The sequence below is a fragment of the Lactuca virosa genome, chromosome 7, assembly GCF_052849685.1.
Source record: "Lactuca virosa cultivar CGN04683 chromosome 7, Lactuca_virosa_CGN04683_v6, whole genome shotgun sequence".
Classification (NCBI taxonomy): Eukaryota; Viridiplantae; Streptophyta; class Magnoliopsida; order Asterales; family Asteraceae; genus Lactuca; species Lactuca virosa.
The window spans coordinates 232,726,100-232,741,187 of record NC_136432.1 but is presented as its reverse complement, the minus strand read 5'-3'; positions in this window follow the sequence as shown (position 1 = coordinate 232,741,187).

Genomic DNA, 15,088 nt, shown 5'->3' with positions numbered 1-15,088 from the left:
GAATGCAGGTATGTATACTTGGTTAAATATTTTATTATTTAAAAGTATATACTCTTTATCAGAGTATTTTAATCCCGCTGTGTTTATAGTTCGTATATCTTTTATGGGTTGATATACTCGATTCACTATAAACAATGCTCTGATACCAATCTATCACACCCCAAAACCGGAACGGCGGAAACGTTCGGGGGTGGAGGACATCATGTACAGTATCACAACAATGCAAAGTAGTAAACAAGCAACAACATCATCCATTGCATTAATAATATAATTTCATACAAGTGTGTTCTGTCAAGTTATATAGACACTAAAAATAGGAATGAAAATAAAAGATGAGTCTTGAACGAGCTCCATCTTCTCAAAACCTGGCACCGGTACCTGTCTATTGGTGACCTGAGAATACAAGTCATTTTGAAAGAGTTTATCAGCTTTAAAGCTGGTGAGATCATAAGTATATTAGTGTCTGTGTTTGTATGAAAGTGTTTGTAAGTATGTAATGTATAAGTTTGTAATTGTTTGTAAATTGTTTGAACTCTCCTAGAAAACCCTATGTTTCCTACTAAAAGTAGCCCTCTACCAAGGCATCTAGTGTTTGAGTGTGTGTCTCTTGTAAGAGTATGTATTTTCCCAAATCTGACTATCATTAACCAAAAATATAGTTTTTACATTATTGTTTATTGTGTGAAGATCACAAAGTGAATGCAATGGGAAAATGAAATAGTACTGTAGTGTTGTATTAAGTAACTACTGCTGTACTAACTACCTTAAACCAATTGTTATTTAAAGTACCATGTGATCGGCCTGTACCATACTACCGACTATAAACACGACGATGTAAGACGTCGGAAGAAATGACGTTTGGCACCCGTAGGCTTGCAAGTCCCACTGTAGTGAGCAGCAAGGTGTAGGATAGTCAATCCAGTATAGATCTATACACAAACTCAACGCTCTCCATTTAAGGAGATTCTGGATACAAAACGAGCCATGACAGGTGATGCCATGCCCCGTTACGTGGCTCACATAACTGTATTAGTGCACTTGTGTATGTATTGAATGTACTAGCTGTATTGTATGTTCTCTCTCTGTCTAGTATGTATGTATGTTCTCTCTGTATGGTATTGTTTGTTTCTCATCACTGTATTCTCTATCTGTATGTTATGTTCTCTTTGTATGGTATTGACTCATGTATGAACTGACTCATTTGTATGTTTCACTGTTCTAGTAATAGTATTAGTATCTTCCTAAACTATACCTATTATAGATTACTAGTAATGTTGTTTGAATGTATGAACATGTTTGTATACCTTTGCTGCCCAAAGGTATTGAATAGAAAGAAGTAACCTTTTATATCTATATACATATACATGATATATGACTAGGATTCAAACGACCTTCGGACAAACAACCGATACCCTAAGTCCACAACCAAACAAGGAACAGGAGGTAAGGTGAGCTATCAGTCCTAAGTCCTTTAAATCCTACTTATATAACTATATCTATATAGATACACATTTAACAGAATATAAGTTTAAAATAGTTTAATAAAAGTATTTGACATGTAAAGGAGTTTGATAAAAGCATTTGATATGTAAAAGAGTTTGTAAAACAGTTTGAAGTAGTTTGTTTGATAACACAGTTTTGAAAAGTAAGAAATCCACTTGTTTGGTAGTTATTAATCACATGTGATTGATATAATCACTATAATAGTTCAACTTCTATTCCCGCCCATAAAAGCATTCAAAATCATTTAAAAGGTTGATTAAGGGGTATGAACTCACCTTTAGTGAGTGGTTTGGATGAACGGATGTTATAGGATGCTAAGTGTCAAGTGAAGACTTGAACACACACAAGGATCCTAGTTAACATATAATAACACATATATGTATCCAATTAGTCATTAAACAACTAATTAACCAAGTTAAGACATCCTAGGACATGTAAAACACTTGATTTAAGTGCTATAAGTACTAAGGATTGCATCTAAGGGTTGTAGGACTTGGCTTTTGAGTTTAGGGTCCAAGGGTAAACTCTTTTGGAGTTTACGGTTTTGGGACCAAATCCCTTGGAGTTTACGGTCGTAAACCCATGAGTTTACGGCCGTAAACTCATGGTACTTCTACCATTTTGTGTTTTGAAGTCCTAAAAGTCATAATGAAGCATCCTACTTCAAGTTTAAACCTTAGGTAGTGATTGTGGCATCATTTCTACCCTTTCTAGAGTTTACGGCCCATGGACCATTTCTCCATGAGTTTACGGCCGTAAACTCTAATGGTTCATGGTATTTTTGATGTTTAAAGTCCTAAGCACATCAAGGATGGGATCTAGACTAGTATCCAAGGCTTGGTAAGGGACTAGGGCACACAATGGCCCTTTCATTAGGGTTTACGGTCCAAGAACATGTTTGGACCGTAAACACCTTTGATCTTGTGTTTCTTTGTGTTTCCTAGATGATTAAGAAGTGTAACAAGCCTTATAACACACTAGGGTAAGAGTACTTACAATAAAGGAGCTTGAAAGGGTGTTAAAAGTCCAAGAACACTAGTGTGTGTTCTTGGTGAAACTAAGAACACTTGAAGATCTACACAAATGGAATGATTTCACGGATGGAATCATGTAAGATCACTAGATTAAGTAAGATATCAACTAATTAGGGAAAGAAACACTTACAAAGTTGAAGATCAAGAAGGAAAATCAGATGATACTTGAGAGGATTTGAGTTCTAGTTCTTGAAAATGGTAAAAAGTGTATAAAATGACTAAGTGTCATATTTATACTCCTTAGAGTTTACGGCCGTAAACACCTGATGGGTTTTGAGCATTCTAACACTTCCTAAGTGTACATGCAACCCTAATAACCTTGAATCTATGTTTTCTCTATATACATTCAAATTTCTTTTTCAAGGTTATTTCCTAACTAGCATGGCATGGGGATTACATAGAACATAAAACTAGTAGAAATACATACCTTGTTGTTGCTTGGATTCCTTCAAGACTTTGTGAGACTAGCACCCCAAATGTTGTGCCTCAAATGCTTCACACAACACCACAAGACTTGGAATAACTTGAGAGAATACTTCTAGCACTCAAAATCGATTATGCCCTCTCTAGTAACACTAGGTCACGATTTTGCTAGCCATAGGGTTCCTTTTATAGTGTTGTCACAATTAGGGTTTACACATGAATGCCCTTAATTGTCATGACTCTTGATTTCTCATGACCCATGGGTTTGTAACTCCCATGGACTATCCATGGAGCTCCATATGGTTATAACCAAACCCATAAACCATGGATCATTAATCCACCATAAAAGAATTGGTGATTGTCATAATCAACCCTATATATTTAATTAGTCTCACTTTGATCACCAAATTAATACTAGATTAATACTTGATCAATACTAATTAAATAATACTATTATTAATATATTAGAACTTATAATATATTAACAATCATAAGTGCCTTATTCTCTCATCTAGTCTATCCAAGTATTGCAATGCCATGCAACCCAAATGGACCATGCCGGGTCGGGTCAAGTACATACCAAATAAAGTTATGGACTTAGACACTATATCCAACAGTCTCCCACTTGGATAAGTCTAATAACTATATTTGCAAATATGACTTCAAAATCCGACTAGCAATCGTAGCTCTTTCAAAGTCTCTCGGAACTGAGATGATGATGATACGCCATTTAAGATAAGTGATCATATAATCCTCTGTTCTCATGATATCAGCCGGACAAACACATGGAACATGGTCTTACTTATTGTCCAGCATTTGTTTCTCGATCTCTGATTTGTTTCGACATAGAACTAAATTGAACACATCAATTAGGTTCTGACCGGGCCCGGTACATAGGTCAAAACCAAATCATCGAGGGGCCCAGATCAATTATTCACAAAGGCACGTTTTATAACATCGAGTTACCACTGCGTTTTCGTGCAATCAATGAATAACCAACTCATAGTCAACAACTCATATCTCTAGGTTTGAAGATTTATATGATATTACCGTCTCACGATCACTCGAGATAAATTCCATGAAGTGATGCAAGTGAGCGTGGGTTGGATCCAATACTCAGCCCTTATGAGTACTCATGAATGTTGTAGCAACCATTTCATTGTCCAAAGCACTTTTAGACAAATCATACAAGCCAAATTCATGACAGTCTTAAATCAATACTTACTTCCAAAGTTTGACTGACTGTGGATGGTTTGAATAATAACATAATTATTCTGGAAGTAAAATCATGCAAAATTGAAACATAGTAAACAATCAACACAAGATAGTAACACCTTACTCATAAATAAATAACAACTTTTATTTATCATCAAATGTCAATTACATTTTACAAGTTTCAGGAATCTAATTATTGAAACTAATATCATCCTTCAGCCCAATGCGCCTCGCATGCTGTAAATGCTTAACCCTGCTCAGTCCCTTCGTGAGGGGATCTGCCGGGTTCTCATCTGATGATACCCTCTTAGCCACGAGGAGTCCTTCTTCTATTCGATGTCTGATGAAATGGTATTTTCTGTCAATGTGCCTAGATCTCCCGTGATCTCTCGGTTCCTTAGCCAAAGCAACCGCACTTTCGTTGTCACAGAAAATTTCCATTGGCTCCTTTATAGCTGGTACAACTCCAAGGTCTCCGATGAAGTTCTTTAGCCATATCGCCTCCTTAGCTGCTTCACTTGCTGCTATGTACTCTGATTCACAAGTAGAATCAGCTACTGTCTCCTGCTTGGAACTTTTCCAAGTAATTTCCCCTCCATTTAGGATAAAGACCCAGCCTGACTGAGAGCGGAAATTATCCCTATCAGTCTGGAAGCTAGCATCGCTATATCCTTCCACTCTCAAGTCATCACTGCCTCCGAGGGTAAGGACCCAATCCTTAGTCCTCCGCAGATACTTGAGAATGTTCTTTACCGCTGTCCAGTGTGCCTTGCCAGGGTTCCCTTGATATCTACTGACCATGCTCAAAGCAAAGGCCACATCAGGGCGAGTACAAGTCATAGCATACATGATCGAGCCCACAGCGGAAGCATATGGTATATGACTCATTTCAGCTATCTCAGCCTCTGTACTTGGACTCTGAGTTTTACTTAGCTTGGCATTACTCTGGATTGGTAATTCTCCTTTCTTGAAATCTTGCATACTGAACCTCTTCAGCACCTTATCCAAGTAAGTACTTTGACTAAGTCTAATTAGTCTCTTACTCCTATCTCTCAATATCCTTATCCCTAGGATATAGGCAGCTTCCCCAAGGTCCTTCATAGCGAAACACTTCCCAAGCCAGGACTTAACCTCCTGCAAGGTTGGGACGTCGTTTCCTATGAGAAGTATGTCATCCACATACAACACCAAGAAGCTAACTATGCTCCCACTAGCCCTGACATACACACAAGACTCATCCTCACTCCTAGAAAAGCCAAACTCTTTGACTTTCTCATCAAAGCAAAGATTCCATCTGCGAGATGCTTGTTTCAATCCATAAATGGATTTATCAAGCTTACACACTCTATTAGGGTATCTTGTATCGACAAAACCCTCTGGTTGAGCCATGTAAACATCCTCAGCAAACTTTCCATTAAGGAAAGCGGTTTTGACATCCATTTGCCATATTTCATAATCATGAAATGCAGCTATGGCTAACAATACTCTAATAGACTTAATCTTAGCTACTGGTGAGAAGGTCTCATCATAGTCAACTCCCGGAGTTTGAGTAAAGCCCTTCGCAACCAGTCGCGCTTTGTAAGTATGTACCTTCCCATCCATGTCGGTCTTCTTCTTGTAGATCCATTTGCACCCAACTGTCTTTCGACCTGGTACATTTTCAACCAAGTTCCAAACTTGATTTTCATACATGGACTGAATCTCGCTGTCCATAGCCTCCTTCCATTTAGCAGACTCGGGGCCTGCCATGGCTTCCCTGTAATTATTAGGTTCATCCAAATCTATTAGTGTACTATCACTAATAAATGTATCACCTTCAGTGGTGATGTGATAACCATAATAAAAATCAGGTGTGTTCCTCACCCTAGTGGAACGTCTTGGAGGTACAGACTCATCTATCGGATCAACAGGAGTTTCCTCCTCAGGTTGGTCGATAGCATTTGAGGTTCCTTCACCACTTGACTCTTGAAGCTCTTCAAGGTCAATTTGCCTCCCACTGTCCCCTTGGCTTATGAATTCTCTCTCACGAAAGACTCCTCTTCTTGATACAAAGACCACATTATCACTGGGTCTGTAGAAGAGGTAACCAAAGGATCTATGTGGGTAGCCGATGAAAATACACCTCTCACTTCGAGGTTCAAGCTTATCATGAGTCTCACGCCTCACGAAAGCTTCACAACCCCAAATCTTGATGTGGTCCAAATTGGGAACTTTCCCAGTCCACATCTCGTGAGGTGTTTTGGCAACCTTTTTAGTAGGGACTAGATTAAGGATATGGGCGGCAGTCTCTAAGGCATACCCCCAGAAAGAGATTGGTAACGAAGCTCGACTCATCATGGAACGAACCATATCCAGCAAGGTTCGATTGCGACTCTCAGCTACACCATTCAATTGTGGTGTTCTGGGAGGTGTCAATTGTGAGACAATCCCACATTCCTTAAGATAGTCAAGGAACTCAATGCTAAGATACTCTCCTCCCCGATCGGATCGGAGCATCTTGATGTTCCTGCCTAATTGATTCTCGACTTCCTGCTTAAACTCTTTGAATTTTTTAAAGGTTTCTGACTTATGCTTGATTAAGTAAATATATCCATATCTACTGTAATCATCAGTAAAAGTCACATAATAGCGATTAACATCCCTTGTAGCAACTCTGAAGGGCCCACACACATCCGTGTGTACAATGTCCAACAAACGTTCACCCCTATCACAAGTACCTGTGAAGGGTGACTTTGTCATTTTTCCAAGTAAACAAGACTCGCAACTATCATCTGACTTGAGGTCAAATGATTCCAAGACTCCAGCCTTTTGGAGTTGGCCTATGCGCTTCTTGTTGACATGTCCAAGACGACAATGCCATAAGGATGCTTTATCCAAGCTATCTGAAGAATCAATATACAACACATTATTTCCTAGATTGTCTACAACATTCACGGCTTCATATACACCATCACAAGGTAATGCTTTAAAGTAAAATACATCATTGTAATAAACATTAATAGCACCATTTTTATTATCAAATGAAAATGAAAAACCTTGTTTGTACAAGCCATGAAAAGAAATAATATTTCTCGCCATTTCGGGCGAGTAACAACACTTATTCAAATCTAACATTAACCCATTATTAAGCAATAAAGAATAAACTCCTATCTTGGTAACATGTGATGCTTTCCTGTTGCCCATGACTAAGTTTATCTTCCCGTGCTCCACTTGCTCACTTTTTCTTAGTGCCTGCAAATCAGTACAAATGTGAATACCACAACCTGTATCAAGCACCCAAGAATTAGCATTAGATGAGTTATTAGACAATATTGTTGGATATAATGTCTAAGTCCATAACTTTATTTGGTATGTACTTGACCCGACCCGGCATGGTCCATTTGGGTTGCATGGCATTGCAATACTTGGATAGACTAAATGAGAGAATAAGGCACTTATGATTATTAATATATTATAAGTTCTAATATATTAATAATAGTATTATTTAATTAGTATTGATCAAGTATTAATCTAGTATTAATCAAGTGATCAAAGTGAGACTAATTAAATACATAGGGTTGATTATGACAATCATCAATTCTTTTATGGTGGATTAATGATCCATGGTTTATGGGTTTGGTTATAACCATATGGAGCTCCATGGATAGTCTATAGGAGTTACAAACCCATGGGTCATGGGAAATCAAGAGTCATGGCAATTAAGGGTCTTCATGAGTAAACCCTAATTGTGACAACACTATAAAAGGAACCCTATGGCTAGCAAAATGTGGAGCTAGTGGACCTAGTGTTACTAGAGAGGGCATAACCGATTTTGAGTGCTAGAAGTATTCTCTCAAGTTATTCCAAGTCTTGTGGTGTTGTGTGAAGCATTTGAGGCACAACATTTGGGGTGCTAGGCTCACAAAGTCTTGAAGGAATCCAAGCAACAACAAGGTATGTATTTCTACTAGTTTTATGTTCTATGTAATCCCCATGCCATGCTAGTTAGGAAATAACCTTGAAAAAGAAATTTGCATGTATATAGAGAAAACATAGATTCAAGGTTATTAGGGTTGCATGTACACTTAGGAAGTGTTAGAATGCTCAAAAACCCATCAGTGGTATCAGAGCCTAGGATTGTTTTCTGTATACTTGATGCAAAACTGCTTAAAAAATCGAAAATTCTGCATTCTGACGACTGGACTCGCCGAGTCCATGGGGAGGACTCGCCGAGTCCATGAACAAATTCATCCTACTCGGCGAGTAGAATAATGCACTCGGCGAGTAGGAGCGTGCTGGGCAGTTTTTTCGAGTTTTGTTGCTGGAAATGGATTAAGATCATTATCCCAATCTGTTTTGGACTTGTAAAATCTGTTTTTCAAAATGATAATGATTATGTTAACCCATTTTACATGACTTTTATCAATTTTCAAGTATTGTATATAGCTATATGATTTCTTGAAATTGCTTGACATGAATTTGTGTTCTTATGAGTTTTTAGAAGATCATAGGAATTATATGTAACCTCCATGTATGTTTAATTCATGATCTTAATGGAAATGATGGTGTCCATAACTTGTCCTCAAGTTATGGATAACCAAAAGTCACTTCTTTAAATTGTGATTAAAGAACTAAAGAGGTTTCATAAAATGAAGAGTCTTCATTTTTATGAACCATTAAAACTCATAAGTTACAAATTGAAGAGACTTGGAATAGTTTCAATTCTTGCCCTCAAGTTTTGGAATTTGAAAAGTCTTACACTCTAATACTTTAATTCCAAATTAAACCTTAGATTTTTAAAAAGTTTAAAAATCAACACTTATACTATTATTATAATTTTATTATATAGATATGTATAAGAATATGTCATTCTTACTGTTAGTAGGCCTCATTCACGAAGCCGGTCTATAAGGGGGGTATAAGGTTGTTGCCTATAAAATGGTGACTTAATGGGTGTCCACTCTCACCCACCGTTTCCTTGATCGGTGGAGGGTCGTTAGCCGAACGGGTAGGATACGACTTTAAATACTTGTCAAAAGTATAATGAATTATAAAGTAACTATACATTATAAATTCCCAATCTTAGTTACTTTAGGAAAATGTGAAATTGGTGCTAGCCCATAAAATTACACATTGTACCTTACCAAGTCGTTAGTGGAGCGTGTGTGGTTAACCGGCACACTAACATGGACTAGTAAGAGTGGCAAAGGGTAACTTGACCTTATTATAGATCGGTGGAGCGTGTGTGGTTAACCGGCACATCGATTAGGTAATATTGTTGAGGGTACCAAGTCAATTTGTATGGTTATTCACACCTTGTTTGTGATCCTCGGCATCCCAGTCACAAACTTGAGAGGGCACAATCGAGATTCAAACATGCCATTGAAAAGTTCAATGTATCTCAAAAGATCTAGGAGTTTCAAAACCAATAAAACCTAATAATAAAATATTTCGTTCTTATGGTTGAAATTGGTAAATCGTCATTTACCTACCTTCAAATATTTTATAATATGGATTACGACATCCCTCTTCCAACTATAAATAGTTTGTTGGATCCTAGCCTTAATATTTCATTTGGGTGAATTATTAAGGATTCCTAATCTAATGAAACTTGTCTTTCTTTCCTTTCAGATGTCTTCCAACAATGCTTCTGGCTCAAACCCAACAAGCTCCTTTTCGCTTATGAACTTGTGTGGTAAGGTCATCTTTGATGGATCCAATTTCAATGAGTGGATCAGAAACATCAGAATGATTACCCGCTATGAGGACAAAGAATATGTCCTCGATAAGGAGCTTAAGGTTGTGAATGAAGCCACTGCTACTCATGAAGAGTTTGCGGAGTTTGTTGCACATGAAAAGGATGCTACTAAAGTAGCATGCATCATGATGGCCACCATGACTCCTGAACTTCAAAAATCCTATGAAGATTTCTACCCCTATGAGATGCACCTGGATCTGATGGAAAGGTACCATTAGAGCGCGCGTCAGGAGAGGTATGAAATCATCTCCTCCATGATAACCGCAAGGATGAAGGATGGTGAACCCATCACCGGTCACTTGCAGAAGATGCAAAGGTTCGTTGACCGGTTGCTGAAGCTAAATGTTGACTTTCCTGAGGAAATGGCGATTAACATCATTCTCCATTCCTTACCTCCAAGTTATGATCAGTTTCGTATGACTTATCATATGAACAAGGAGGAAGTCACACTTAGCAAACTTCAAGGACTCTTAAGGACAGCTGAAAATGGCCTTAAGGGTAAAGCGGTTGCTACTTCTACTCCTTCAATAGCCCCTGTTATGGCTATTGGGTAGGGAAAGGGTAAGAAGAGGAAAAGCCCTTCGATGGGTACCAAGGGTAAGACTCTTGATGGTTCCTCTTCAAGTGGGACAAAGAAAGGTCCCATTACTCCTTCTTCAAACCCAAAGGAAGCACAGTGCTTCTATTGCCAGGATAAGGGACACTTCAAGCGAAGCTGCCCTAAATATCTGCAAGATGTAAAGGATGGGAAGGTTAAACCCACCCATGCAGGTATTTACACAATATTGTCTAATAACTCATCTAATGCTAATTCTTGGGTGCTTGATACAGGTTGTGGTATTCACATCTGTACTGATTTGCAGGCACTAAGAAGAAGTGAGCAGGTGGAGCACGGGAAGATAAACTTAGTCATGGGCAACAGGAAAGCATCACCTGTTACCAAGATAGGAGTTTATTCTTTATTGCTTAATAATGGGTTAATGTTAGATTTGAATAAGTGTTGTTACTCGCCCGAAATGGCGAGGAATATTATTTCTTTTCATGGCTTGTACAAACAAGGTTTTTCATTTTCATTTGATAATAAAAATGGTGTTGTTAATGTTTATTACAATGATGTATTTTACTTTAAAGCATTACCTTGTGATGGTGTATATGAAGCTGTGAATGTTGTAGACAATCTAGGAAATAATGTGTTGTGTATTGATTCTTCAGATAGCTTGGATAAAGCATCCTTATGGCATTGTCGTCTTGGACATGTTAACAAGAAGCGCATAGGCCAACTCCAAAAGGCTGGAGTCTTGGAATCATTTGACCTCAAGTCAGATGATAGTTGTGAGTCTTGTTTACTTGGAAAAATGACAAAGTCACCCTTCACAGGTACTTGTGATAGGGGTGAAGGTTTGTTGGACCTTGTACACACGGATGTGTGTGGGCCCTTCAGAGTTGCTACAAGGGATGCTAATCGCTATTATGTGACTTTTACTGATGATTACAGTAGATATGGATATATTTACTTAATCAAGCATAAGTCAGAAACCTTTGAAAAGTTCAAAGAGTTTAAGCAGGAAGTGGAGAATCAATTGGGCAGGAACATCAAGATGCTCTGATCCGATCGGGGAGGAGAGTATCTTAGCATTGAGTTCCTTGACTATCTTAAGGAATGTGGGATTGTATCACAATTGACACCTCCCAGAACACCACAGTTGAATGGTGTAGCTGAGAGGCGCAATCGAACCTTGTTGGATATGGTTCGTTCCATGATGAGTCGAGCTTCGTTACCAATCTCTTTCTGGGGGTATGCCTTAGAGACTGCCACCCATATCCTTAATCTAGTCCCTACTAAAAAGGTTGTCAAAACACCTCACGAGATGTGGACTGGGAAAGTTCCCAATTTGGACCACATCAAGATTTAGGGTTGTGAAGCTTTTGTGAGGCGTGAGACTCATGATAAGCTTGAACCTCGAAGTGAGAGGTGTATTTTCATCGGCTACCCACAGAGATCCTTTGGTTACCTCTTCTATAGACCCAGTGATAATGTGGTTTTTGTAGCAAGAAGAGGAGTCTTTCGTGAGAGAGAATTCATAAGCCAAGGGGACAGTGGGAGGCAAATTGACCTTGAAGAGCTTCAAGAGTCAAGTGGTGAAGGAACCTCAAATGCTATCGACCAACCTGAGGAGGAAACTCCTGTTGATCCGTTAGATGAGTCTGTACCTCCAAGACGTTCCACTAGGGTGAGGAACACACCTGATTTTTATTATGGTTATCACATCCCCACTGAAGGTGATACATTTATTAGTGATAGTACACTAATAGATTTAGATGAACCTAATAATTACAGGGAAGCCATGGCAGGTCCTGAGTCTGCTAAATGGAAGGAGGCTATGGACAGCGAGATTCAGTCCATGTATGACAATCAAGTTTGGAACTTGGTTGACAATGTACCAGGTCGTAAGATAGTTGGGTGCAAATGGATCTTCAAGAAGAAGACCGACATGGATGGTAAGGTACATACTTACAAAGCGCGACTGGTTGCGAACGGCTTTACTCAAACTCCGGGAGTTGACTATGATGAGACCTTCTCACCAGTAGCTAAGATTAAGTCTATTAGAGTATTGTTAGCCATAGCTGCATTTCATGATTATGAAATATGGCAAATGGATGTCAAAACCGCTTTCCTTAATGGAAAGTTGGCTGAGGATGTTTACATGGCTCAACCAGAGGGTTTTGTCGATATAAGATACTCTAATAGAGTGTGTAAGCTTGATAAATCCATTTATGGATTGAAACAAGCATCTCGCAGATGGAATCTTTGCTTTGATGAGAAAGTCAAAAAGTTTGGCTTTTCTAGGAGTGAGGATGAGTCTTGTGTGTATGTCAGGGCTAGTGGGAGCATAGTTAGCTTCTTGGTGTTGTATGTGGATGACATACTTCTCATAGGAACCGACGTCCCAACCTTGCAGGAGGTTAAGTCCTGGCTTGGGAAGTGTTTCGCTATGAAGGACCTTGGGGAAGCTGCCTATATCCTAGGGATAAGGATATTGAGAGAGAGGAGTAAGAGACTAATTGGACTTAGTCAAAGTACTTACTTGGATAAGGTGCTGAAGAGGTTCAGTATGCAAGATTCCAAGAAAGGAGAATTACCAATCCAGAGTAATGCCAAGCTGAGTAAAACTCAGAGTCCGAGTACAGAGGCTGAGATAGCTGAAATGAGTCATATACCATATGCTTCCGCTGTGGGCTCGATCATGTATGCTATGACTTGTACTCGCCCTGATGTGGCCTTTGCTTTGAGCATGGTCAGTAGATATCAAGGGAACCCTGGCAAGGCACACTGGACAGCGGTAAAGAACATTCTCAAGTATATGCGGAGGACTAAGGATTGGGTCCTTACCCTCGGAGGTAGTGATGACTTGAGAGTGGAAGGATATAGCGATGCTAGCTTCCAGACTGATAGGGATAATTTCCGCTCTCAGTCAGGCTGGGTCTTTATCCTAAATGGAGGGGCAATTACTTGGAAAAGTTCCAAGCAGGAGACAGTAGCTGATTCTACTTGTGAATCAGAGTACATAGCAGCAAGTGAAGCAGCTAAGGAGGCGATATGGCTAAAGAACTTCATCGGAGACCTTGGAGTTGTACTAGCTATAAAGGAGCCAATGGAAATTTTCTGTGACAATGAAAGTGCGGTTGCTTTGGCTAAGGAACCGAGAGATCACGGGAGATCTAGACACATTGATAGAAAATACCATTTCATCAGACATCGAATAGAAGAAGTACTCCTCGTTGCTAAGAGGGTATCATCAGATGAGAACCCGGCAGATCCCCTCACGAAGGGACTGAGCAGGGTTAAGCATTTACAGCATGCGAGGCGCATTGGGCTGAAGGATGATATTAGTTTCAATAATTAGATTCCTGAAACTTGTAAAATTTAATTGACATTTGATGATAAATAAAAGTTGTTATTTATTTATGAGTAAGGTGTTACTATCTTGTGTTGATTATTTATTATGTTTCAATTTTGCATGTTTTTACTTCCAGAATAATTATGTTATTATTCAAACCATCCACAGTCAGTCAAACTTTGGAAGTAAGTATTGATTTAAGACTGTCATGAATTTGGCTTGTATGATTTGTCTAAAAGTGCTTTGGACAATGCAATGGTTGCTACAACATTCATGAGTACTCATAAGGGCTGAGTATTGGATCCAACCCACGCTCACTTGCATCACTTCATGGAATTTATCTCGAGTGATCGTGAGACGGTAATATCATATAAATCTTCAAACCTAGAGATATGAGTTGTTGACTATGAGTTGGTTATTCATTGATTGTATGAAAACGCATTGGTAACTCGATGTTATAAAACGTGCCTTTGTGAATAATTCAACAAGTAGTTAGTACAAGCATATCAGTCGAAGTTTATCTGTTCCTTCTAGAAATAGAAGCGATATCTGGGCCCCTCGATGATTTGGTTTTGACCTATGTACCGGGCCCGGTCAGAACCTAATTGATGTGTTCAATTTAGTTCTATGTCGGAACAAATCAGAGATCGAGAAACAAATGCTGGACAATAAGTAAGACCATGTTCCATGTGTTTGTCCGGCTGATATCATGAGAACAGAGGATTATATGATCACTTATCTTAAATGGCGTATCATCATCATCTCAGTTCCGAGAGACTTTGAAAGAGCTACGATTGCTAGTCGGATTTTGAAGTCATATTTGCAAATATAGTTATTAGACTTATCCAAGTGGGAGACTGTTGGATATAGTGTCTAAGTCCATAACTTTATTTGGTATGTACTTGACCCGACCCGGCATGGTCCATTTGGGTTGCATGGCATTGCAATACTTGGATAGACTAAATGAGAGAATAAGGCACTTATGATTATTAATATATTATAAGTTCTAATATATTAATAATAGTATTATTTAATTAGTATTGATCAAGTATTAATCTAGTATTAATCTCGTGATCAAAGTGAGACTAATTAAATATATAGGGTTGATTATGACAATCATCAATTCTTTTATGGTGGATTAATGATCCATGGTTTATGGGTTTGGTTATAACCATATGGAGCTCCATGGATAGTCTATAGGAGTTACAAACCCATGGGTCATGGGAAATCAAGAGTCATGGCAATTAAGGGTCTTCATGAGTAAACCCTAATTGTGA